Here is a 23,573-nt window from a genome sequence, read left to right as displayed (position 1 = left end):
ATATTTGATAATTACAGCTGGATATTTTCAATTACAAATAAAGGGAACATGTATTTTTTTTTAAAAAAGGCAAAATTAGCTTTATTTTAATAGTTTTAAAGGTATTGCTCTTTATAGATTTAAGAAACTAAAACCAACATAGTTAAAGCAATAAAATAGCTAAGATATACTTATTGGTATACAAATATTAAAAACCCACAGGACAATATTTTTATTACATATTTAATAACAGCTACATGCTTTCATACCCTTCATCAGACAAAATGGGTACACTCTAGAAAAAGTGTACTGAAATGGAATTCAGACAAAAATTGCTAAGGAGAATGAGTATAATTTCTCTGTTTCTGAAAATATACATTCTACACCGAGGGCATATGCACCAAGACAAATTCCTTGTGTGTCCAATCACACTTGGCCAATAAAGTATTCTATTCTATTCTATTCTATTCTATTCTATTCTATTCTATTCTATTCTATTCTATTCTTGTTGTCAGTGTCACTTGTTTTCCTGTTTTTTTTCATTATCATTCTAGAAAATTATGACTTAATTAACGATGCAACAAGAGACTTTCACCAGTTTATCCCAACAGCAACAAACTCAGGAAACAAAGAAATCTACTACATGTTCCAATTAGTGAACTTGCTGCCAGCTGCCACTACCAGCTCTTAAGTTACAGTAGTAACTGAGTATCTAGAATTCTTTATCCTTCCCAAATGCCTACAGCATCTTTAAAAAAAATCAAGGAGATCTACTTTTACTACTGTTCTAGCATGAGTCTCATAGTTTTCAATTCGAAGAAAGCTGTTAAGTGTTGAAAGGAAATGTCAGCATCCAAATATTTGATTCACTACAGTACAGAGGAAACCATATTGCCTTGAATATTTTAAAATTTGAATATTTTAATACATTAAAACAAATCATTCTGGAAGTAAGAATATTACCCAAAGCAGTGGCTTACTCTAATCATGTCCTTTTCCTGCCCCTGTAATTAAAAACAAACAACCTTCCTTCCAATACCAGGGCACCCTAAGAATAGCATGTTCCATTGTTAACTTCAGGCATAATGATTCTTTAAAGTTTTCATAAGACTAAATCCAACTCTTTCTCTTGAGTTGCATTTAAACAACATACACAATCAAACTACTTATTTAATCTATTTGGGAAGTATCCTGAAACAAAAACTAGTTAAAGAATCTGGGTTCTTCCAGCATATTAAACTTTGCCAACATCTGCAAATTTTGTTAGCTCTGAATCTTCAAAGATGATTAGGGGATGGGAGGCTAAAATATATGGAGAATGGTTGCAGGAATTGGGTATGTCTAGTTTAATGAAAAGAAGGATTACAGGTAACATGATAGCAGTGTTCTAATATCTAAAGGGTTGCCACAAAGAAGAGGGAGTCAAACTATTCTCCAAACACCTGAAGGTAAAGCAAGAAGCCCTACACTTAAAGTCCTACACTTAAGCAAGAAAAACCAAATGTACGCATATAGACTGGGTAAAACTAGGCTCAATAGCAGTAACTGTGAGAGGGATCTTGGAGTCTTAGTGGACAAACAGCTAAATATGAGCCAGCAGTGTGCAGCAGCAGCCAAAAAAGCTAAGAATACTGCATCCAGTTTTGGTCACCACATTATAAAAAAGATGTTGAGACTCTGGAGAAAGTTCAGAGAAGAGCAACCAGGATGATTAGGGGACTGGAGACTAAGGCATATGAAGAACGGTTGCAGGAACTGGGCTTGGCTAGTCTAGTAAAGAGAAGGACCAGGGGAGACATGATAGCGGTCTTCCAATATTTGAAGGGCTGCCACAGAGAGAAAGGGGTCAAGCTATTTTCTAAAGCACCTGTAGGCCAGACAAGGAATAATGGATGGAAACTGAACAAGGAGAGATTTAACCTGGAAATAAGGAGAATCTTTCTGACAGTGAGAACAATCAACCAATGGAACAGCTTGCCCTCGGAAGTTGTGGGAGCGCCATCACTTGAGACTTTCAAGAAGAGATTGGACTGCCATTTGTCAGAAATGGTGTAGGGTCTCCCGCTTGGGTGGGGGGGTTGGGCTACATGACCTACAAGGTCCCTTCCAACTCTGATTATCTGTTATCTGTTATTATCTGATTATCTGTTAGAAGCAATGGATAAAAACTAATCAAGGAAATAACCAACATAGAACTAATGATAAATTTCCTGACAGAATCATTAATCAATGGAATGACTTTCCTCCAGAAGTTGTGTCTTTTCCAGCACTGGAGGTTGTTTTTTTAAACCAATTGGACAAGCATCCGTCTAAAATGATACCGGGTTCCTGCTTGAGCAGGGGATTGGACTAGAAGATCTCCAAGATTCCTTTCAACTCTGATATTCTGTTCTCTTATCTACAACTGGTAGATCTTAGTATGATCTGGTTGTGTGAATATAAGCTCCAGAAGAACAATTGTGCATCATTTGCATTTTATTGGCAAAGGCCTACAAGTTGTTCTGATAAGTAATATTCCTTGTTCACCAGTATTCCTGTTGCCAGCCTTAGCAAAAATACATATTGTAAGTTGCCTGGTTTCTCTGTAAGAATTTGTATTGTAAGTAACTAATGAATAACTAAAGGAGAAAAAAATCCCCAAAAATGAAAAAGAAAACATTTTTGTGAGTTCATATAGTGCTCAATAAAAAAAAAATGTTTCCTTATCATAAAATCTCTCAAACTTTTCCCACAGATTCATATTTTTATGTGTTTTCCTGACTGTTGGCAGATGCTTCTACATATGTTCCTTGATTTTATGCCCACATTACAACGGTATCAAAGCACTTCTAGCTGGATGGGCCCATTTTTTATCCCCCTCCAGCCTTCTGTTACCTGATGCAGCTGAGGGAAAAGATACCAGATAATGGGGATAATTTAGGGAATGTGTGATCCAACATGGTCCCAGAACTTGAAAACTCTCTACCCCATTGTCCAGTGTGGCAGCCAAGATATGCTTTCATGACCATTACAAAGATGTAATTTTATGTAATCTGCTTGTGCCAAAGTTCTTAGGAAATGCAGAAAATGGATTCATAAAAGTGCTCATTATTTATTGTGTTGCAAAAATAACAATACCAGGAGGCAGCCCAATAGGCTATTTAACCACAGTAAGGAAGAGCTCAATCAAACTCTGAGGGCCAATTCATGTAATATTTATTTGGCTCAGTAAAAATAAGAATCATGTGGTTCTTTATATTTATTAGCGAGAGAAAAGCTGATCAGTTGACATCTGAATCTCACCAAAAGGCATAACTACATTAATCTCTTTGGGGAAGAACATTATTTCATCTCAAGATTACATATTTTCATTTGCCCCACTCACACAGTAAGCTGCTTCTGCATTTTACTTCAATTGACAAATGGTTGCAGTTATTTATTTATTTTTGTTTTAATAACAATGGAAGAAGTCACTGAAATCAAGTGTTCTGTTACATAGTTAGGGGCAAGATTCACCATTCTATGAAAAGACATTGTCAGCTGCCACCTCGTGTTTGCTTGTGCTTTGCTGCCATGTGGCAACAGTTTCCCATGAATTGTGGGGTGGAATGCTTGGGGGAAAATGAAAGCAAATGCTGTATCACTTCAAGGTGCTACTTCAAGGTCACATGGCTGGAAGAACGAGGCAGTTGCATACCAACCTGTGCTTGAACTGACTGTTACTGAAACATGTTGTCTGAACTGAATTAGCTATGGGAGTAGGCAATGGAAGTCAGTTAAGGGTGAGAAAAGTTGAATTTAGGGAATTCATGCGATTCTCAGTTCTGACTATGCATTACTGCAATACACTTGACTTCTATGAAAGTATACCTTTCTCAACAAATGGAGCCAAGGATCATTTCTGTTTAGAGATTCAGGTTGTGGCAGGTCTGACAGATATTTATTTTTCTCCAACTTTTCAAACAATTGCTATTTGTCAAAAAAAAAAAAAATATTGTTTGACAGATGTGCTCAAACTTGCAATCCTGAAAGACAAGATGCATATGGGATGGAGATTGAAGGAAAAAAGTATTTATTCAGAACTAGAAAGATATACTGTCATCTATATACATAGATCAGGCAGATCTTCACTCTTTGGAGATAGTGTTTGAATAGTCATTTCCAGCTGTTCCTGTGACTGGGTAGCTATGGTGAATGAATGGAAGGCAGTTTGTGTCTTTCAATTTTGCAGACGCAAAACAAGAGTCAGTAAAGGCTGAATGGTTTGTCTGAACACCTTCTTGCTGTAGGTTTTCTCGGGCTAACAAATTGACCTTCCTTTTTGCTATGGTGCCATTCTTGAGAAACCATAAGTATGACTTGCACAAGAATATGCCAGTACATTTAATTAACTAAAGCAGTTAATCCATATTTTTCCATATACCAAGAAGAAGGTATCAAAATTCTTATGCTCATATTAGTATTCATTATTTAACATAGAATTTAAAAAGTTATTATTTGGAATTGTAAGAATATTAATATTTTTCTTTCTTTGGCTTAAAACTTTGAACATTAACAGAAACATGGATTCACTTTGAAGTTCACAACAAATACTTTGGAATATTTCTTTGGCTTAAAATCCAAGAACCAGAATAAGAACTTTACTGAGAGGTTTTTCACTCCAATTAAAGCCAATCATAATAATGGTTGCAAATAATTTTCAATTTGTTACTGAAGCAAATCTTTTCAAGGCTTTTTTCAAACTAGGATATTGCATATCTCATCCTATTTCAATTTTGCTGAGCATAGCTGCTCCTAATTTTAATAAGGATGAAAATCTGAGTAGTACAGGAGAACATAGAACTTTGTAGCTTGTTTTTTTCATTGCCCATTAGTCTTTCCTGGGGTATTTGAACTGTCAATCAAACATAGTAATACAGAGCATATCCTCTCAATTTTTACTCTGGAGGGGCATAGGAACTTAGGACAGAGGGGTTTGAGAAGTGCTGGTGAAAGATGAGATGTAAACTCAGTGTCTTAGTCCCAAGAAAGCCTCCCTCTGTCAAAAGCAGATTTATGAATATATATTTAACCATGGGAAGGATAGGGTTGATATACTGTAATGTTGTGGCTCCGATTCCCGAGCCTGTGCTGTTAGAGGAAGAGGACTTGGAAGATAAGGAGGAGGAACTGGGAATGCCTTCCTCCCCAGGACCTTCCTCTCTGGCAATGCCTTCCTCCCTGATAATACCTCAGGTTTCATCAGACAACCAAGAGGAACAGCCTGAGATTAAGCAGGAGGAGGGCATATTGGAGCAGCCCCTGACAGGGAGTCAAGTGGACAAATGTTGGCTTGATCCTAGGCAGCGTCGTAGGAAGAAATGTGAGCTGCAACGTAGGAGGCTTGGGAGGGTCAGAGAGTGAGCTGAGTCATTGAGACACACCCCACAGGGGATAAAAGTGGGTGTGTTTTCTCTGGAAACTTTGTACGGGACAAAGTTTACTTCTCTTCCAGGTTTCGTTGTGACTGTTTTTGTGGTCTGCTTTGGAATCTTCAGTGAGTAGTTTTTCTTGTTATTTTTTCGGACTTGGCAGGCAGAGTGTGTTGGAATGCCAAGGACATTATCAGTATAAAGGATTAACTCTGTAAAGTCTGAGTCAGCTTGCCTGCCTGTGTTTGTGTGAGTTTGTTCTCTTTCATCTTTTTTGGAAAGAAGAAAGGTGAGACATAACACTGTTATATTAAGATAACTGGTTTACTAGCCATATAAATTCTACAGATTTAATTTTATGTTTAAAGTTAGCAAACTACTGTTGTTTTGTATCTTCCCCCTGTTCTGTCTGGTCACCTCTTCTAATCCAACCCCATTCCAGGCAGGTCTGGAATCCTAGACCATCCAAGATAGAATGGCTACCAAACTGTTGCTTGAAAACCTCCTATGACTCCAGAAGGAAAACTCCACATTTCAAGTTTGGACTCTCAATGTAAAACTTCTGCTTTTTGGTTCATTTGGCCTCAGGTACTACAAAGAATAAACATCCTTTCTCATGTTAGCCCTTCAAGTATTGGAAGACTGCTATCATGTCTTCCCTTTTTGGGCTACCTGGTTCTTTCAACTGTTCTTCATAAGATTTAGCATCAAACCTCCTCCCCAACTTTGTAGCTCTTCTCTATATTTTTCCCCCAGTTCCTTAGCATTCTTTTTGTATCATGGCAACTGAAACTGGATTCAGAATTTCAGGTGTGGTATGATCAATGTAGGAGAGAACCAAACCATCACTTCCTGAAACCTTGACATTATACTTTTAGTAATGCAATTTAGGAGTGCATTGACTCTTTGAGCCACTACTGGCCCATGCTTAATCTGTAGTTGACAAATAGTATTTCAGAGTCAAGTGCTTCCTATCTTAGTCTAGTAAAGAGAAGGACCAGGGGAGACATGATAGCAGTGTTCCAATATTTGAGGGGCTGCCACAGAGAGGAGGGGGTCAAGCTATTTTCTAAAGTGCCTGTAGGCCAGACAAGGAATAGTGGATGGAAACTGAACAAGGAGAGATTTAACCTGGAAATAAGGATAAACTTTCTTACAGTGAGAACAATCAACCAATGGAACAGCTTGCCCTCGGAAGTTGTGGGAGCGCCATCACTTGAGACTTTCAAGAAGAGATTGGACTGCCATTTGTCAGAAATTGTGTAGGGTCTCCCGCTTGGGCGGGGGGTTGGACTAGATGACCTACAAGGTCCCTTCCAACTCTGATTATCTGTTATCTGTTACCTTGTATCTAGATCTTTAGAGATATCCTAAAGCTATCCTTGGGTTAGTGGGATTACACTCTTCATTTCAAAGAATTAAAAAGTGAGGAAAAATGCCCAGAAATTTAAAGTATAAATGCTGGGAAAAAAACAAGTGTAGCATTAAAAAGACTCACAGGAGTTGCAGAAACAGTGTAATCCTAGGCCAGAGAAGAAAACCCAGTCTTTCAGATTATGTCAATTCCAGGATCCAATCTAGGTCGGTCACTGGGACCAGAGGTTTACTCTTCCGAGCTTTTGGACTTGTGCTGGAGCTCATCTTCAGGGAGCTTCTCCCTCATCAGAATGTTCTGATGAGAAAGAAGTTCCTTGAGGATGGGCTCCAGCACAAGTCCACAAGCTTGGAAGATTAAATATCTGGTCTTGGTGACGTGTTCAGATTGGATCCTGCAATATTTTCTTGGAACACATACATTTGCTTTCATTCGCATGTCAATTCCCCTAAGTAAATCAGGTCAACAAATCAGTTCCACAGGAAGGCTAAAGCAACCTTTAGACTGGCTATAATAACATAACCCTTCCAAGACTGATTGTGCTGTAGCTCTGCCTTCACTGGATTAGGAAAATGTCTGTCTGAGCAGTTTTCAAATATTATCTATCTCTTGTGGATTTAAAATATTTTTCATTCTTTGTTGCTTTGTAATAGATCTTGAATACAAATGTTAGGGATAACATTGTTTGCCCTAACTGTTTTGGGTAAAAATAATAAATATGGTATCATGGTTTGTTAGTTAAAGTGTGTGTAACTTTAACAGCAAGAATGTAATTAAGGATGTGGTTGTAAAAGCACTATATATGAAGCGAGGCAATTGCAGCTCGCTCTCTCTGGCTTACTGATCCCTAATTACTGGATGGATTGATGACTGTGTTCTTGCTGGAACAAGGAGAGAAAAAGGAGTGTTGATATTTCTCAACGGAGAGAAGATAAAGATTGGACTGATTTATTGTAAGTGAACTGACATTGGCTATTCAACACGGACTTTGCAAATAGAGTATCCCCGACAAGACTTGACTGAAATTGATATATGACTAATGGACCGTTATTTTGACTATGCTATAATTCTTAAATGGAATAAACTATATTTTTGATAGCACAAGCGTATCTGTATTTTTACTGCGTGTTAACTAAAAAACTTATCTCACACATTTACCTGTCTTCCTATCTGACTTCGCTACACGTTCTGTTTAGTTTGTTTTCCTTAACACCCGTTGGGGAATCCATCTGTCAAGGCTATTTTCCATATTCTCAACAGACCACACCTTGGAAGTACCAAGGCCTGCTTTTTTAAAAAGCTGTTTGAACTGCAGGAATTTACATTTTGTTAACTGGCTTCTTAAAATTAAAACCCAGGAGGAGCCATTCAGGACAAGTGTTATCCATTCTGCAGTAGCATGCTATTTCTGTTGGAAAATTTAGCCACATTTCAAATAATCAACATCAGTTTTGGTCTATTACAGGGCAAAGTAAGACCCTTGCCTCAGATGTCACATTCTTCTTTGGCTATTTTTCCTGGACTCAATTGCTGCTGTTATTCTGATTGAGAACAAAGATTGGTGTGCCAAACAAGCTTTCTGTGGACGGTACAATCTATCTAAATGCATGTTAACATTCTCACAATTGGTACAGTATGGTCCAGTTACTAGTGCAGATGACCTCTATGCATGGAGTAAGAAAAGTAGGCATCTCTATCTTCATCTCAAAGTATGTTAGGTTGACCTGGTAGACTACATCCCGGTGGATTGTTGCTTGAGAAGTATGGTGCTGTATCACAATCATCATATAGCAAAATTCAGATAGCAGGAGAATTCCTCTGCTGAGTTAAAATATTGGGTATTTTGTTAGGTTTTTCTTCTCTACTTGCATCTGTTACATCAAGATCATGCATGATGTTGGGAGGAATCACAGCTCTTGAAACCCATTAAACTTTTCCTATCAAATCCCATCTCTTGAGCCAAATAGTACAGTAATTAAAGCAGTATTTACAGTGTAATAAAGGCAAGGCTAATTACAAGCAAATGAGAGCAGGATGGTACTCTATGTGAGGGAAATTCATCCTGGATCAGACCTGACCAATAAATCTTTTAGCTTCTTCATTTGTTAATTATTATCTTCACAACCCTCTTGCTAGTAATGATTATCTAATTTATTACCACTGAGCAGGGGAATGCTGTATGGCAGCAAGAGAAACAAAATATAAAGAAGTCAGGATTTACAGAAATAATGCTAAAATCTCTTTGGTTAGTTCTTATGCATCATTTGTTACCTTCACTCATTATTTTCCTATTCTTCCTAAGTTTATTTTTCACATTCTATAAGCAGAGTTCTAGATATTATCATACATGGTGAAATACTGTACAAATAACAATAATAAAATAGAACACAACAGTCTTCTCTCCTTGCACTCCATGGCAAGTGGAAATGGGAAGGAGAGAGAAATTATATCCATCCCTATTCTTACTAGCAGTTTCTTTGGAAAAAACAATCAGCAGTGTTTATTCACTGGATAAATTAATCCATAGTATCTCTATCAGGATCAACCAAAATATCACAAAAGTGTGTTTTCCATAAATCTTCATTAGGCCAAATGTTGCTCACATCCTGATTCTCAGACTGGGACAACCCGCTGCCAAACAAGTCAACAATTCAATTTATTGTTTAAAATAATTTTTAAAATGATTTTAATTTTTGTTTTTCACATTTCATTTTATCATTCCATTTCTATCCTTTCTTTGATGATTCTATTCCACCATTTCTTATTCCATTTTCATGGAACAAGAGTTATACTCTTGTTCCATGGCAAACTGTCCCACACTGAGTTGGTCATGGCAAGTTGACTGCTAGTTGTGCTAGACCCATGGACTTGACTGTCTAAGCAAATTATACTGGACAAGAAACCAGAAGACTTCCCTTAGACACAAATCAGTTAGATGTCCTTGGATTGATCACTCTCTCTCAACTCATTGTTGCAGAGAAAATATGAGGAAGCATAATGTGGATCTTATTGAGCTCTGTAAAATAAAAAATGGGATGCAAATAAAATAAAAGAGTAAATAAAATTTACAAAAGATAGTAAATAAGATAATAAACTAGGTTTAGCATGTTGTGAACCCAGAGAAATTGTTCAAAATAAAAAGGGCAAAGAGTTGAAAGTGCCACTAAGATACAGTATAATATCACAAGTAGCAAGCAGATAACACACAAGGAAGGTGACCTCTCTTAATCTGTTTATTTAAAATTATTTTTCAACCACCTTAAGGATCTCTTTATTATTTGCAAATTAAAAAAGAGCAAAATTACCCAAAGCAATTAACCAGCTATATAAATTTGGAATAAAAGAAAGCTGATGATGACAAATTCTAATAATTTGATAGGAAATTTAGGTCAGAATTTTTCATTTTCTACTGGCAATCAGTAGTGAATGCATGTAGGAGGGATAGCTGTCTGGTTTTGGTTCTTCCTTTATTGAATCATGATTCACTATTGATCTTCCACCTTTTCTATATTCCTTCTTCTGAACCTATTGTAGCTGAAACCCTGCCGTGCCTCAGCCAGGCAAGCCATTTGGGCCATAAATAGTGAACTGCATAAACCATGTGCCATTTGTGGTGTGCAGAGCTCTCTTGCTTCTTCTCTGCTGCCTTGCCATCACATGAGAAAATTTGTAGTCACTGAGGGGACATTTGCAAATGCACATTGTAGTGAGTAGAGCCTGTTAATCACAGGTGAAAGCCTGGCACAATGTGGAATTAACATGCTTTTTCCAGGTCTCTGTGTTGAGGTGAATGATGCTTTCCCTGAGCCATGAAGCCACACCAAAGCAATAAAACATATTTTTCAGGGATGACATACTTAGCAGTGAATCACGGACTGTGATGGCTATTTTATTCTGCTCTACTTTACCAGCTTCACAACATTATTACCCTTTTGCACTGTCAGATATTAAAATCATATTAACGATCAGGAACTGTATTAAACTGTCAAAAAGTAAAATAATATAGCACCTCCACTGAAGGTTAGAGACAGCCCTTGGGTGTAATTCACTAAACTCCAATCTACCTGCTTGATACTCTGGAGATTAAATAGATTGCATTGTTTTCAGGAGATCAATTGCCATTAAGGTATAGGAGCAGCACGCCCCAAATTATTCACAGAACCAGCTGTATTTTCCTTGGTGATTATTTCAGGATTATTTCGGTTACATTTAGGCAGTAAGGCTGCATTTATATGTCCAATAAAATATCATTCTAAAACCAGTTCAGAAGATAAGAAAAAAATGTGCAACATGATGTAGCTGTAATAAGTCTACCATCCCTAAACTCACCAAAGTTTGGCCAAGAAGACTGCATAATAGTATTCAAGCTCCTTATTGGCTATGCATTTCGAAGAAAAGTTGGAAATGCATAGCCAAAAGTAACCAGTAGTTAAACTGGTTGCCATTCATAGAGCAGTAGAGAAAATATCCTCATCTGAAATTGCTGTTAAGCCTTGATCAGTTGGCTGGAATACCACATTCTTTTATATTAGTGGCAAATAACTGATATCCCACCATCACCATGAAATCTCTCTTTTTGTGGCCTATGGATAACTTTTGGTCAAAAAATAGCAGTTCCTTTTCTTATTCATTTGAGATAAAAATTAGAAAAACTAAATCCTAAAATAAGCCAGGCATGAATTTAAACAAACCAACCCATCAGAAAAAAAACATTAATTCACCTTAATATATGAGGTATTCAATATATAAATATCATTGCTTTCTATTTAGCCCACTCCCACCCTATCCCCAGTGTTCAGTTTGAACCCTGGCCACCAAAAAGATATGCATCCATATTTTATAGCATAGTGCTGTTGTCTTTGCCTGATTTTGAATTGTTCTTATTTTTATTCATCTTGGACTATTGAAGGGGAAGAGGTGCATTAGGCTCTTCAGTGCAATGGATTCTGATGAATAGTTGTACTAAACAGTAATCTCCATAGGCTTCAGTTTATGTGATGCTGCATAATGTTAAATATACTTCATGGAACTGCATGCAGATTAAGGATTGGAGGACTCTGCAGAGTCTGGAACTATCTTGTTGAGGTGATAAGGATGTTTTTGGGAAGCATCTTTCTTGAGTCCTCTGGCAAGCTTTAAACTGAATCTAAATGGGGAGATGCAGTAGGCAAATATAAAAAGGACAGTACTAAAAGGCTCAGATGTGTGAAAAATCTAAGCACAGAATATGGAGAACAAACAAGAAATCCTTGTTATTTTTTGGGGGGGGAGGGATGCAGGATATGACATTTTTGGTACTATAGAAACATAGTAAAATGGAACTCATGACTGAAATATCTTGAAGGAGATCCAACAAAAAGGAATGGGTAATCATATTGTATACCTATACAAAAGTCCATGACACTAAGATTGAAAATTGGTGCTGAAAATTGGTAAAAATTAAGGAATATTTTTTAAAAAACAACAACACTGTTTTGGGTATGTTTTAAAGTCCACCCACCCACCAGAAGTTACAGATGAAATCTTCAAATTTGATGGCCAAGATCCCAGAAAATAGGTCATTACTTTAGCACGTGTTTCTTAAAAATAGGTTGTTTCAAACAAATCTTCCTTTTCTTTAGCAAAATGATTAGACGAGTAGACCAAGATCGTACTGTGGATGTAGAATACTTAGACTTCAGTTAGACGTTTGCTCAAAGCTTCCCTCTTGACAAAATGGGGAAAAAAGGATAGATGACTTCATTACCAGTTGGATCTATAGTTAGTTGAACAACTGTATTCAACATGTGGTCCTTAATGCATCTATATATACATGCAAGGTATACATTGAAGTATTCCAGTGTTCTGTCTTGGGTCCAGTGTTCTTCCATATTTCCATCTCTCATCAAATTTCCAGAGAATACAAAGCTGGGAGAGGATGATAGACTCAAGATTCAAATGGATTTCAGCAGACTTGAATATTGAATGCTATCAATATGCTCTTCAGTGATGAGAAATGAGAGATTTTTACACCGAGATAGAAAAATAGAAAACAGAAACTGATGTGCAGGTATAAGATAGCCAATACCTGGGTTGGCAAGTATTGTTGTGAAAAGGACGTGACATCCTGACAGACCACAGATTATGCATGAGTTACTTCTATGCTTCAACTGTCAAAAATGTCATGACACTTCTGAGCCATATCAATAGAGGTATAATGTCAAGGTCCTGGGAAGTGATAATTTTTTTAATGATTTTTAAAATGATCCTGCACTGGTCAGACTACATCTGCAATACTGTGCCCAGTTCTGGTCACCATAGTGCAAGAAAGATACTGTAAAGAGTGCAGAGAATAGCGAAAATATGGTAAGGAGCTTGAAGACTAGGAAAAGAACCAATAGGTCGAAGTTTTACAGATATCAATACAAACTCAAAATAAAGAAGAATTTTCTGGCTGTGATAGTTGTGAAGTACTTAAACAACCTACCTTTCCAGGGCATGGGCATTCACTACTGGAGATTTAGAAGCCAAGGTTGTAGAGTGCTGTTTATGTGGGAGGGTCTGAGGATTCTTGTCATGGGCAGGGGATTGGATTAAGATATTTCTAGCCTTTTGGTTCTATAATTCTGTAACTCAGAAAAAATAATGTTTTTTACGTAGGGAACTAGTTCAGTGTCTACTTATTTTCTATATATTACCTGTTGTAGAAGACAAACATATTGGCTGATGCTTTCAAAGTACATTGACACAGTAACTTTAGTGGAAGTCAAAAGTTAGTATCTCATGACAGTCTCACTTTATAGCCATTGTAAGTTAATAGCCATTGTAAAGCCAGTTTACAGCCAGTTCTGTGCTGCATGTGGGCCACTGTGATGTTAGAAAAATGGTTTGGCTTTTCAGAATGAATGTTTTTTTTTTTTTACTGTTATTTATGATATGGGCAGACATTACAAATTCTTCATGTGCATAGCTCATATGCAAACCAAGGAGTCAAAATGTAGAAGACCAATGAGATATTATAACTCATTTTTTTAGTAGAAAACATAGGATGCACAACTCAAATAACATTGAAGTCAAAAATATACACACTTTTAGAAGGTCTCTAGGTCAAAAACAGTAGCAATAAGAACACATAAGAAATGTTTTTGTGCTGAGTTATTCTTCCATTTTTATTATGTAACTCTATATGAAATTTTTTGTCACATATTTAATATGGTGGTTGTGTGGCGTTTACTTCTTGTTAATTGTTTATTCCAACAATAATTCTCTATGAGTACTATGAAACATATTTTTCTTCTTCTTCTTCTTCTTCTTCTTCTTCTTCTTCTTCTTCTTCTTCTTCTTCTTCTTCTTCTTCTTCTTCTTCTTCTTCTTCTTCTTCTTCTTCTTCTTCTTCTTCTTCTTCTTCTTCTTCTTCTTCTTCTTCTTCTTCTTCTTCTTCTTCTTCTTCTTCTCTAAATTATTTAATTCTCTACACTTTTCTTTGAGTCCCTGTTGCTTTTTTATATTGGTCTATTTCAGTCCCTTTAGTCTTTCTAATAATCCTCAACGCAGTTGTTAATTCCTTGGGTAAATCATGAATCCTCTGTCTGAGAATACTTTGGGAAGAAGGAATGGGGACAATTGCTTGAGCTCAGTTGCTAATGCAGCATCTCTGGACTTCTGTTTGAAATCTCAGTTTCTTGAATCTGTGCTGCAATGCACATTGGGTTCAGTTGGCAGGGCTAAGCTTTTAATTGAAAGTCATTATTAAAATTGAATTCAATATTTTCCAATGTTTTATTTATATTTGATCTAATGCTTAGGTGTAAAAAGCACAAAAATTCAAAAGAAGAATAGATTGATTTTCCTACCTAGTAGGATATTAAAGCACTGAAGAGATTAAGGGGTAAGTGTGATTGATCTCTTGTTGTGGAATATTGTATAGGGCTTTACACCAAATGAAAAAGGCATCTGGCAACCCCTATATGACCAACAAACAAACAGATGGTCAAGGCTGTAGGCATTTATTTTACATCTCATGCCAGAATAGCAGGTTGTCCAAAACTGCCACAGTGGGACATGGGTAAAGAAATGGCTAAAGGCAAGAATAACCAGGACTGGGTGAATAGCTGCCTAAGAGATAATGCTGACTGTAGCATCAAGAGGATTTCCAGTAATTTTCTCTGCCAATTTTTAAAACAGATTTCTGCACCCCCTGCAGTTTGCTTTGTTTATTGCCATGGGATCCTCTTCATCTTAGAAAACATTGCCTTTTATTTATTTTGGATTACTAGAAGACCCACATGTTTTTAATACTGCGTTTTTTTCTTAGTGCATTACTGAAACCCAAAGCGATATTACCAATGCTTTCAATTATTAAAGAAGTACTGCTTCTTCTGAGATCTCAATGCTACCAACTGTTCATATTTTATTTGCCTTTATTCACAGTTTGAATTGAAAATTGAACACCGAGTAACTGGAAAATATTATTTTAAAGAAAATGATGAATTGGTGCCAATGGACCACAATTTTTCTATTTTCCTATTAACTAATCAGCATGATGATTCTTTCCCCTACAGAATTTGAGAAAAAATGAATTGTCCAATTTTTACAGCTCTACAGAAAGTAAAACAACATTAGAATTCATGGGAAGAATATTTAGAACTTTAAAAAGTTTTGAAAGTTTAGTCTTTTTTATTTGAAATGTAAGATGAGTATAAAATAGGATAAATTAGCAAAACACTGTGTCTCACTTTCTCATTTTGGATATTGTTCAAAGGAGCAGTTTGGATCCATGATCCACATTATTTATTTAATCTTCACCCATTAATTAAACATTATGTCCTGCTTTTCACCCAGAAGCTCAAACAAGTATATGAAGCATTACTTTCCTCCTCCCCACAATGTGGCATAAATTGGACTGAGAAATAGTGGTAGGACCAAGACACACAGAAAGGACTGCGAGTGCACTTTGTAGACAACTACAATTCTCTATACTGTTCTCTTTAATCTGATCACTCTAGTTTTTCTCTCTATAATTACTTTTGTAGTATGGACATTCGATCTACCACAATCAAAAGTCAGTGCCTTAGCACTGATCCGCACAAAATTTTGCCCTGGTGCCAATATAGTCTACCAACCATTTCTTAAGGACAGAAATACTTGGCATTATTTTTATTTAGCCCCAGCATATGGGAAGTCTCTCTCTCTCTTTTTCTGATATGCATTAAAATTCATATTTTACAACATATAAAACTTCAAGCAGATTTTTGGAGTTTTTTTTTTTTTTTTTTTTACTGTACTTCATTTTATTGTAGGCAAATGTCTCCACTCTAACTAGCTACTATGTACTATGGAATGCTTCTTCCATTCTGGCTCTCTATGGAATTTTTAAACTAGTTCTCTAATGGAACAGAGAAAAACTGGCCTTTTGTTTTTATAAATTGGGGTAAACATTTAAGTGAAAAAAATCACTTAAAAAAATAAGTGAAATTGCCAAGAGTTCTATCACTTTCTTTTTCTAATCCCAGTAACAAGGAAAAATGATAAAACTGTGGAATTTTCTTGCTTGTTTCCTTCCTTCCTTCTTTCCACCCTCCCTCCCTCCCTTAAACTAAGCATAGGAATTCATAAATCAGTCACCATACAGTGAGAACTGTCTTAGACCATCATTCTGATCAAAGTGGAGGAAAGGATTGAAATCCAGAAAAGAATTTCCTAAACCTATTTTATTTCTAGTTGGTTTATTCATGAGAATCAAGCAGCTTAAGATTGCAGCTAATAAAAAAAGAAAATTATAATTAGGAGTTTTTTTTTAAAATTGGTCTATGGTATTTGCCTACATTGCTCGAATAACTAGAGATATAGGGCTAGTTCAAGGTTTGTCAGAAATTTTATAAATAACAAATCCGGTCTCTGGGATGTGAAAAAGCTGTTCTTTCTAGACATAATAAATAATACTTTTGCAGAGAATGGTATACTTCCCACTATTCTGGAAATTCAGCAAAATACTAATGTCCCCTTAGTCTCGTATTGCAGCCATAACAGTAGCTGTACTTCTATTATATATTTTACCATTGTGATATAATGACTACGCTATCATATGCAGACAAGATTTACCTGCTGTTCTGAAAACTGCTTGAAATGAAACAGTTAGGACCTACCTTTCAGGGAGGTAGCAAGGAAGACTTTATTAAACTTGCCTAGTGAAGATGTATAACTTCCACAACTCCTAGAGGCTGGAAAAAGTCAGCATTTCTGAAAGATATAGTCTATAAGTATGGCTGTGTCAATGCTAGAAGTCTTGAAGCTAAGGTGGGGAATAAAAACACTTAATTGTAAGAATATCATGCAAAAATCTGATTGGATGAAGAAAATCAGTGCGCTACAGTGATTGTTGGATACAAACTTAACTGGGAAAGTTAAAAAAAGGGAATATTGGTAGAGTTGTTGCTATTTATACTCTATTAAATAAGCTATAAAATCTAACATCTCCTTCCCTTTCAAATGTTAGCTGGAAAAATCAACAATTACTTGGGCTCAGTGTACCCTTGCTCAATAGACTTCAAGCCAGAAAGGTGAAATTAAAAAAAATTCTTTATTTTAAGTTTTTGACTTCTCAGCCAAATAGACAAATTTTTCCTCTCTTAGGCACTAACTTTTATATGCTTTTACTTGAGCAAACAACAAGCAAAGTTCATTCACTGATACATCACTGATCTTTTTGTACCTGCCCATAGATTTCCATGTAACATGTACGATCCCATAATATGCTTAGTGTTATGTCTCACCTGTATCCACAGGTGAGAATCCAAAGTTCCAAAGTTCAAATGCTCAAACAGGCAAACACAGACAGGGCAGAGTTAACTGCTTCTGTTTACACAGTCCTTGGCAGTCTTCCTGGACTCTATCTGGCAAGTCCGAGATAACTATAAATCAAGACGCTGCAGCCAAAAGAGTCAGATGCATACTTCAAATCAAAAGATACTTTGCTTCGAACAAGGATTGAGAGCCAGCACGCCCCCTTATATCCCCTGGAGGGGTGTGTCAGTCTCTCTAATTAATCTCTGGCTTGACGTCTCCTTTCAGATTGTGATTGACGTTTCAATCTTCTTCTAGTCCTAGCATCAAGCCAGCATCCGTCAGTCTCGCCATCACTCGAAGCCTCTGGCACGTTCTGTGGATCAGCTGCTGACACCTGAGGTATGAAGGAAGTGGAAGGTTCTGGAGATGATCGTGTCTCCGACACTCTCTCATCCTCCTGGCTCACATCTGTGTCCTCTGATACATCAGACTCCAAACTCACAGCAGGCTCAAACCTTCCGTCTTCAGATGCATCAGATTCAAAACTCACAGCAGGCTCAACCCTTCCAGTCACAACAGCTTAGTATGCCAGGGGATAATTTAAAACCTCAGTAACAGATGTTTATTTTGAAAATATTCTACAAATTTTTTAAAAAGTCAGAATAACATGGATTTCTGCTGGTGTCCAGGAAGTTGTTATTATTCAGGAAATAAAAAAAATATGTCCAATAAAAACAACAATAAGGAACAGAAACTCTGAATAAAAAATTACAAGGAATGAATACAGAATACAAAATGAATGAATAAATGAATAAAAATGCACATATAGTAAAACATAAGGTGAAACAATAATCATTCAAAGCAAAATAAAAGTGATTCCTATTTTGTAAAGTGTTTTGTTTTCCTCAGAAACCAGCACAAATAGCAATGGGTCTGTTTCTATATGGATCTCCCAGAACTAGTATTCAGAATCAATTTGCTTTTGATTAGATTGTGAGAAAGCAAGTATTCCTTTACCCTCTTCACATTCTTCATTTCATGTATAGGAGTACATGGTTTTATCATGGTTAATATCTCTTTTTTCTCATGGTCAGATACTCCAACTCTTTCTAACATTACTGTCTTCAGCCCTATGATCATTTTGAATGCCTTTTTGAACATTATTTCTTATGCTCAACAGGTGTTCTAGCTTGAGTCAAGTTTACCCAAAGGTTTGAGGGTGGAATGGAATAAAAAACAGATGTCAGAAAAAGTTCTTTAAAATAGCTGAGGCAAAAGAAAGGTACGGTAAAGAATAAGTAACTGGAAATACTAAAGCCAAGTAATAGAAAATATCCCATGGATTTCCAAAGGGAAAATAAAATAAAATGTAATGCTCACTTTTTATCAGATTTATTTTTTAAATATAATTTTTATTAACAAATGATTTTATATGAAATTAAAATGCTACAGAAATATAAAAAGAAAGTTAGAAGAAAGAGATATAAAAGAAAAAAGTGTACGACATCAAAAGACTAAGACAAAGAAATATCTAATGAAGCAACTTCCAATCTTTTTGCAGCAGTTACAAACATGATAATTATTATCTCTGCCTTCCCAAATTACATATTATATCATGGTTCCCTTCTCATAAACAACTCTTGTAAATCAATAAATCCCCAAATCTCCATTTTGTTTTTATTCATATTCAACAAAAAGTCTATAAATAGTTATATTTATTTGTCAGGTTTTTTAAATTTGGCATCTGAGAGAGGTGATGTCAAATGACTTCCAAATTCTATCTCCTAACTTTTCTGCATAACAAGAATTCGGTGAGGTAAATTGGGTTGAGAAATAGTGACCTGGCCCAAAGTCATTTTCCTTCTACTGCTGAGGTCAATCTGAACCTGAATCTCTCCAGTCTTAATCCTACACCACATCACGATGGATTGTTTTCTTTACGTCTTTTCTCAACCCACAATTTTGTCCATGTTATCCAGGACTGGTATGAACTGGAATTAGGACCATACAATCTGGATTGTAAAAATCCAAGGAGCAGCAAACAGAAATCCAGAAAATGTGATCTTCCTACAGGTGTTTCATGGTTGTCTGGATTTTTTCAGCTCATATTTTATAGTCCTGTTTTGAAAAATTCTAAGATGCCTCCACTGATTCAAAACAGAGCAATAGAAGCAGGATAATAGAAACTGACAACAGGGCAGCGAATAGTATGCTAGAATGGTTTTGTGCCGTTTCAAGGATGGGTAGATAGCTCTTCATTTTAGCAGTGGGAAAAGCCCTTTAGCATTCAAATGGGCCTGCAAATAATGAGAACTGTACTAAGCCTCCTTAGTGGAACATTTAAAGAACCTCTCCAGTTAACTCAAAAATGTCGGTGTGGAACTGCAGAAACATTTGAAGCAGAACAGGGGTGAGTTTCTACCAGTTCTGTCCACCTCTGTAGAACTGGTACCTCTGAAGAGCAGTAGACATAGAACCGGTTCTATGTCTGCTGATGTTTTTGCCCACCCGCCTACCCAGTCTTTTACTTGATCTTTATTTCCTGATTTTTCAACTTCAGCTGCCGAACGAGGCACAGCTGCAGTTAAAAAAGCAGGAAAAGAGGGCTGTTTCAAAGGCTGCTTCTCTGCACGCAGCTACAGGCGCGCGGCTCACAGCATGCAGGGAAGCACATCATCAATCACCAAACCTCGTAAATCCCGAACTGGTAGTTAACCCTATCATATCCCACCCCTGAAGCAGAAGAAGACATGCTGGATGAACTACTTTACTTATTCCAAGGAACAGCACTGTTGGTTTTTCGAACTTGGCAATTTAAAGATGTATGGGCCTCAATTTCCAGAATTGCCTAGCCAGTATATAATAAATCCTGGGAGAGTAAATTTGAACAAGTTAGATGATTTTTTAAATTACAGTCAGATATCCTAATTAATAATATTTGTGGGCAAAAATGAAGCTGGACAAACTTGCAGTCATCAGAGCAAAATGTACATAGTGATGACACAATTTTGTACCCCTTGACTAGTCTGTTCCCTCACAGCTTATAGACATCCATTCCTTTGCCATTTAGATAATTTCTTACAGATAAATTAAAAAGTAGACTAATTAAACATTATAATGGAACTATCAATCTGTGTTAGTGAGCTGGAACTGGGATGTAATTAGTTATTGATACCGACAGATTTGTTTAGAAGAGCGTTTCAGTGCTATCAACTGTTTCAAGCTTTATTCAACCTTAATGGCTTTTCAAAAAAACAACAACAACCAACAACCCTGACCTTTTTATAATTCCACTTTACAATAAAAATGAGTTCATATACCATTTTCTAAATCTAACTATTTGTAGAACACTCAGTCCAGTGATATCTGAAGCTCCTTGTTTTCATGGAAATTTTTTCCCTAGAGAAGATTATGGGTCTCTGGGTGTCAGGTGACATATATACAGATTTTAATTTGTCTCACTGCATATAGTGAAAAAAGTCTGAATATGTACAATCTTATTTCAGTTTTTTACCCCTTCTATTGATCTCATGTGATCATGTGGGCAATGGGTCATGTGACCCACTGACCACATGAGATCGATAATAGGGATGAAGAATTGAAACAAGATGCTTCAACTAAAGTCCCACTGAGGATGTTCACCTAGCTTGGTGATGAAATGTTTGGAAGATAAACAGCAAGTTCGGAGAACAAATCACCACCCAAATTGTACATGTTCAGACTTCTTTCACTATATGCAGTGAGACAAATTAATGTTATTAATTTGTGTTATGTATCACCTGATACCCAGAGACTCATCATCTTCTCTAGGGAAAAATTTCTAATGTACAGTTTTAATAGTTATAACTTAAATCCAGCACCCAAAATTGGCCAGCAAATAATAAAAATAGCAATAAATTAGTTTTGAGTCACAAACAGTAATGGAATTAAAATACTGAATGGCCAAACCATCTGAAGCCACTAGAATGAAGTCTATAAGTAATTGGATATTTTACAGTTGGCTGATATCAAACATGGATAAGTTAAAAATGTGATTGGTAAGGAATATATCAGAAGAGTGAGAAAATTGTTAAAGACAAAACTGAACATCATTAAGGCTATCAATATGTGGGCCATACCTAATGACTTCAAACATTTAGAAATTTAAAGCAATAGGTGGAGGCTATAGCTTTTTTCTAGGAATATGTTATCACTCACAATATCAGCATATTAATTTCTACAAACATTGAGGAGAAAGTGGATAAGAAAAAAACTGGCAATGGCTTACAACTGGAGCATTTTTAAAAAATAAACTGAAGGCTTCATTTTGGCTACTTAAGAGCAGGGGTGGGATTCTACCGGTTCTGTCCGATTCTATAGAACCCCTTGTTAACTTTCTAAACAGTTCGGAGAACAGATAGAAGCAATCTCCTTTTGTTTTTTTCCACGCTTATTACATTCTTGGCAGACAGCCTAGACTTCCTGTCTCCGGAGCTTCTGAGGCCTGGCTTTCTTAAAGGGGAAGGATTGTTTTCAGATTTTTACACTGCTGTTGGGAGGAAATACTTCCCTGGACAATCAGCACTTTGAAGAAATAATTGAATAATGAAGCAAAGTGAGAGGGAACCAAGATGAGTGACATTCAACAAGGCTTCTTCTTGGTTAACGAGAAAGAATGACATTCAAACATAAGTTTACATACCCTTTCTGAATTTTGATCTAAAACTGGTTTTTGGTGAAGGTTAATTCTGTGCTTGGTGACGTTTAATCCTGTGTTTATTGATGGGATAATTTACCCTATTCAGCTTCAACAAGCAACAGGTTTCTTTTTCTATTTGGGGAGGGGATCTTCCTCACTGCTTAGTACTATCTGGCATTGTCCTTTTGGGGTATACTTTGCAGGATGGAAAAGGCAGGATTCAAGCTTGGCACTGAATTTTTTCTACTGCCTTTCTGGGGGGCATGTGACCTTTCCTTAAATCTGTATGATTTCCTTAGGATATCTTGTGAGGTGAGTGAGACCAGCTGGTATTTTTAACTGGTGCAAATGGATCTAAAGATTGCTTTTCCTGGGTGTGCTTTTTCTGGAGAGCTTAAATCACCTCTCTGCTAAAGGGTTTCACTTTATGAGTAAGAGATGGCTGTTTGATAGTTATTGCATTTTAACTATTTTCATTCCTCAAGGTGCTCTGGCACCCTGCTTGATTTGTAACTCTGGCTTGCAGGTATTTTTAATCTAATGATTGGTATTTAGGGCAGCTTTTTGCAAGCAAAGAAGCTTTTTGTATTTTTGTACAGGTAATCCTTGACTTACAGCAGTTCATTTACTGACCATTCAAAATTACAATGGCACTGAAAAAAGTGACTTATGACCGTTTTTCACACTTATGATCATTGCAGCATCCCCACTGTCATAAGAGGCCAGGTGAGGAGAAGCACCCCTTGACAAGAGTGATGTTGAGTTGGCCACGCCCACCCAGTCACATGACCACCAAACCACACCCACCAACTAAGCCATGCCCACGGAACTGGTTGTTAAAAATCCTGAATCCCACCCATACTCAAGAGCAAGCTATTCGAATGAATATAAACAAGGCCAGAATTAGAAAATGATTAAGAAGATCACAAACTATCAAGATCTGAAAATCAAACTTGTGAGATTATGGTATATACTCTCTGTGGTTATTGGCATACTGGGCGCCATACCAAAAATATTGGACAGTATTTAGAAAATTGGCACATAGAGAAAATTTCCATCTTTCAATTACAATGAGCCACACTATTTGGAACTGCACATATACTGTGCCGATACATTATGACATCCTAGGTTCTTAGGAAGAACTTGATGGATATGAAGGCCAACATCATCTGGCAGCTGTCATTTTACATTGTTGTGCTAATAACAACAACTACTACTACTACTACTATTGTTATTGTTATTAATATTATTGATATTATTGATATTGATATTATTGATATTGATATTGATATTATTAATATTATTGATAATGATATTGATATTATTAATAATAATAATAGTATTAATATTGATATTATTGATATTGATATTAATATTATTTATCAAA

Source organism: Notechis scutatus, chromosome 1, assembly GCF_049901735.1.
Source record: "Notechis scutatus isolate UNSWTSFEM ecotype Mainland chromosome 1, rNotScu1.2, whole genome shotgun sequence".
In the NCBI taxonomy this organism is placed as follows: domain Eukaryota; kingdom Metazoa; phylum Chordata; class Lepidosauria; order Squamata; family Elapidae; genus Notechis; species Notechis scutatus.
Note: the sequence above shows the minus strand (reverse complement) of the source record.